This window comes from Schistocerca americana, chromosome 2 (assembly GCF_021461395.2).
Source record: "Schistocerca americana isolate TAMUIC-IGC-003095 chromosome 2, iqSchAmer2.1, whole genome shotgun sequence".
NCBI lineage: Eukaryota > Metazoa > Arthropoda > Insecta > Orthoptera > Acrididae > Schistocerca > Schistocerca americana.
The window spans coordinates 28,743,139-28,748,338 of NC_060120.1; the positions used below are offsets into that span (position 1 = coordinate 28,743,139).

Sequence of the window (5,200 nt, forward strand, 5' to 3'; positions counted from 1 at the left end):
CCACCACATAATCGCTTTCTAACTGTGCTGCATAATTACATTTTGAAGTGATTTTAGGTAATGTTAAGGCAGGTGTAGGCTTCACTTCACGTCTAAAAGACTGTACAAGTGTGTGACTGTTTGACTGAAATGGCATGAGGCCTGTAAATGAAAGTCGCAGGTTCGAATCCTGCCTCGGGCATGGATGTGTGTGATGTCCTTAGGTTAGTTAGGTTTAAGTAGTTCTAAGTTCTAGGGGACTGATGACCTCAGATGTTAAGTCCCATAGTGCTCAGAGCCATTTGAACCACTTTTAATCGATTATAATGTCTCTCTTAACATCTCTGGTTCCATCAACACGACTCACGTCCCGTCCTCACAGGAGAGCTTCTGTAAAGTTTGGAAGGTAGGAGAGGAGGTACTGGCAGAAGTTAGGCTGTGAGGACAGGGCGCGAGTCGTGCTTGGGTAGCTCAGTTGGTAGAGCACTTGCCCGCGAAAGGCAAAGGTCCCGAATTCGAGTCTCGGTCCGGCACACAGTTTTGATCTGCCAGGAAGTTTCAACTATAAGCTTATTTCCAAAGGCGAGACCAAAATGGATCTAGTTCGCAATGTACGAATCGTACTTTCGCACGTGTTCTCAGACACCAAACACAAACTGCAACACCATAGTGGTATTGGTTCGACGGGTTTGTTGTTAAGTACTACTTAACTCCAGCTTGCTTCATTTCCCACAGAGCTGTTCACATATCTCTGAAGAATTACAAGATTAGTTATGGTGCCAGCATTCGACTCCGGGATAACACACGGTATTTCGTCCACTTATTGTGATAGTCCTGCTGTCATTTCGTCCACGGTTCTCGGTGATACAGACCGCCACCAGAAGCTGGTGCCATCGCCACGAGCAGTGGCAGTAGGCCGGCTGTTCCAGCGGCGGCGTTCCGCGTAATAGAGCAGGCCAGCGGCGCCAGGGACAGGCCCTTCACGTGCCTGAGGGCCGTTCTTTCTGACGTCAGCGGCCCCGTCACGAAAACACTCATCGATCGCAGAATGCCGGCCGGAAATACCGCTCATTCGCCGGAAACGGACGTACGGCAGGCAGCTGTCACTCGTAGTGTCTTCGGCGTACCTGTCGCCTTACTCCGAGCCGCCACAGAACTGCTATCACTGTGCAACGCATTGGTTCTGAAAATCAAACGTCATCGTCTTGTCGATAAGGCGAGTAAACTAACAGCTGACTAACATATGTTCCTCTCTCTTGTCACGTAGCGTAATCGGGAGAGTCTCGTTTCGGCGAATATCTTCAGTTTCTTGCACATTCCGAAATTTTTCACCGAAGATATGTTCAAAATCATACATCTCTGTGGCAGTTGCCGTATATTTTGCAAAATACGAGGGGGTTTGAAAAGTCCGTGCAAAAATAAAAACTACTTACGTGTTTGGGGTAAACCTTTTTATTTTTCGACATAGTCTCCTTTTAGAGGGGGTTGGGTTGTTGGGGAAGGAGACCAGACAGCGAGGTCATCGGCCTCATCGGATTAGGGAAGGACAGGGAAGGAATTCGGCCGTGCCCTTTCAAAGGAACCATCCCGGCATTTGCCTGGAGCGATTTAGGGAAATCACGGAAAATCTAAATCAGGATGGTCGGACGCGGGATTGAACCGTCGTCCTTCTTTTATACACTTCGTCCAATGCTGTTCTAATTTGTTGATCCCTTCCGAAGAATAGGAATTGTCAAAGTCTGCAAAATAACTATTAGTTGCTGCAATCACCTCCTCGTTTGACTAAAATCTTTGTCCCGCCAGCCATTTCTTCAAATTGGGGAGCCAGGTATTCAGAATAGGGGGGATGTGAAACGAGTTGGAATCCTGTTTCCATTAATTTTGCGACCACAACTGCTCAGGTATGTGATGTCGTGATGGAAAAGGACTTTTTTGCGGTCCAATCTCTGGCGTTTTCCTTGCAGCTCGGTTTTCAAACGGCCCAATAACGATGAATAATATGCACCTGTAATAGTTTTACCCTTTTCCTGATAGTCGATGAGGATTATCCCTTGCGAATCCCAAAAGACAGTCGCCATAACCTTCCCGACAAAAGGAATGGTCTTCGCCTTTCTTAGTGCAGATCAGGAGTATAGTAATGTATCCATGTCTCATCCACTGTGACGAAACGACGCTTATAATCCTGCGGATTCTTCCTGAACAGCTGCAAACAACCCTTGCAACACTTCACACGATTCCGTTTTTGGTCAAGCGTAAGCAATCGCGGAACCCATCTTGAGGATAGCTTTCTTATGCCCAAATGTTTATGCAAAATATTACGTACCCGTACTCTCGAGATGCCCACAGCACTAGCAATCTCACGCACCTTAACTCTTCTGTCATCCATCACCATATCATGGATTGTATCAATGATGTCTGGAGTCGTAACCTCCACAGGGTTTCCAGAACGTTCAGCATCACTTGTGCCCATATGGCCACTCAAAAAATTTTGAAACCACTTATAAACTGTTCTAATTGAAGGTGCAGGGTCACCGTAATGTTTATCAAGCTTTTCTTTAGTTTCCTGAGGCGTTTTGCCTTTCATAAAGTAATGTTAAAACACCACACGAAATTCTTTTTCATCCATTTTTTGACAGTCATTCGACTTCCTTGATTCACACCAATGCCAAACACAAAGAAATAGACTAATATGGCTGAAACTTGGTGTGCGTTCTTTCCAAAGATGCTACTAACTAAACATGACCTCGATACGTGACAGTGGTGCGCCATTTCTCGGACTTTGCACGGACTTTTCAAACGCCCCTCGTAATGAACAATGCACTGTGTGTGTACGTTTATTGTATTCACAATTATGACCGACGTACAGATGTTCTAGGAAAATATAGAAACCCCGCAAGAAATACGTGCCTCAGCGCAAATTCGGATTCTAGGCAAGCCTCCGAGTTCCGCTACTGGATATGCCCACAAACGGTACTCGCAATATACTCAATACGTTGCGAGAGTCAGTCGTGGCCAGAATGGTGTTATGTGTGGTTGTGAGTGCACTATGTTCAAGCTAAGTGAATTAGTATTCGTATGGTAGGTGTTGGCTTGACCAAGGTAGACGAAGTCTTTGGTATGAAACTTCCTGGCAGATTAAAACTGTGTGCCCGACTGAGACTTGAACTCGGGACCTTTGCCTTTCGCGGGCAAGTGCTCTACCAACTGAGCTACCGAAGCACGACTCACGCCCGGTACTCACAGCTTTACTTCTGCCAGTACCTCGTCTCCTACCTTCCAAACTTTACAGAAGCTCTCCTGCGAACCTGGCAGAACTAGCACTCCTGAAAGAAAGGATATTGCGGAGACATGGCTTAGCTAGTTCTGCAAGGTTCGCAGGAGAGCTTCTGTAAAGTTTGGAAGGTAGGAGACGAGGTACTGGCAGAAGTAAAGCTGTGAGTTCCGGGCGTGAGTCGTGCTTCGGTAGCTCAGTTGGTAGAGCAATTGCCCGCGAAAGGCAAAGGTCCCGAGTTCGAGTCTCGGTCGGGCACACAGTTTTAATCTGCCAGGAAGTTTCATATCAGCGCACACTCCGCAGCAGAGTGAAAATCTCATTCTGGAAACATCCCCCAGGCTGTGGCTAAGCCATGTCTCCGCCATATCCTTTCTTTCAGGAGTGCTAGTTCTGCAAGGTTCGCAGGAGAGCTTCTGTAAAGTTTGGAAGGTAGGTGACGAGGTACTGGCAGAAGTAAAGCCGTGAGTACCGGGCGTGAGTCGTGCTTCGGTAGTTCAGTTGGTAGAGCACTTGCCCGCGAAAGGCAAAGGTCCCGAGTTCGAGTCTCGGTCGGGCACACAGTTTTAATCTGCCAGGAAGTTTCATATCAGCGCACACTCCGCTGCAGAGTGAAAATCTCATTCTGGAAGTGTTTGGTATTTCGAGAGTAACCGTATCGAAGATTTATCCAGCAAACTCGAAAAGCGGAAAAATGTAATCCACTGTCACAACGTGGACAAAAACGTGTGCTCAGTGATCGTGGCAATGAAGAGAACTGTAGCGATAAATAAGGGAACGACAGTTGTGAAATTCACTGGAAAACTGATGTCTGTGCTCACGAACCCTGTCAGCACGACAAGAACACGCAGATAGCTCCATAACCTAGGAATTGGGGGTCCAAGTTCGAGTTCCTAAACCACTCACCAGTCGCGCAAACGCCCATAACAGAAAAATGTGGTAGCGACGCCATATAACTGGCCTGTGGAGCAATGTAAGGATGTCATTTGGTCGGATGAGATATGCTTCATATTGTTTCCAACTTCTGGCAGAGTTTATGTCTCAGAAGTGAAACACACAGGGAGTTCGGTGATGATTTGGCCAGCCATATTGTGGTATTCCATGGCTACTGTTCAAGGTCGCGCTACTGGCAAGGATTATGTGAGCATTTTGGCTGATCATGCTCGCCCCATAGTTTAGTCTCTGTCCCCCAATGGTGACGCTGTGTTCCAATTCGACAGACCCCTGTGCACATAGCTCGCATCGTCCAGGACTCGTTTGGTGAGCACAACGTTGGTTTTTCGCATCTGTCCTGACCACCACAGTCACCGGGTCTGAGACAAAAGAGAGTGATCGCTATCTACCTCCATCATACCTGCACTTGTCACTGTTTGGCAGGAAGAACGCTACAAGATTCCCTTGAAGACCATACAGCACCTGTTTTTATCCGTTCCGCGACGACTTTTACACAGTATTAGGCATGGTGATATGTTTGTTTGGTTTTTCGTCTTGTGCCCACCGCCGGTATAACCACCTAAATTTGCGTGCTTTATTCATTTGGGGTGCAGACAGCTTCATTTTTCTCTCACTTTCTGTCTGCAATTCGCGTGGTGTATTACTGCACAGCCATCATTGCAAACATTGCTGTCTACCTCGCACCGTCATCAAACACCAGCTGTTGATACAGTTGTCCTCCTCTGTCCCTCATCGTCTGTACTATTTCGTCGTAGTCGCTGCTGTTCATTCCACTGACGTCACCTTGTAATATGGATGTTGTGACTTGCTGCTTGGCCATTTTCCCCAGTATTTTTTCCTTCCAAGATATTTTTTCATGCAGCTATTATGTCGAATAAGGTGCCGAATTAATTTAGTTTTTCTTATCGTGAATTTCATTTAGTAGTTGTCTGTCGGACTTCTTTCAATCTACACTCATGCTTATAAATTAAGGATAATGCTTATACATGGTGAAAC

The 5,200-nt window shown here is 46.6% G+C and overlaps 1 non-coding gene across 1 annotated transcript; it reads left to right on the forward strand.

The window, feature by feature from the left end:
- The first annotated feature begins 3,434 nt into the window (after positions 1–3,434).
- On the forward strand, positions 3,435–3,509 carry Trnas-cga. The gene has a single exon. It is a non-coding gene; the product is annotated as a tRNA-Ser (tRNA).
- Positions 3,510–5,200: the final 1,691 nt, after the last annotated feature.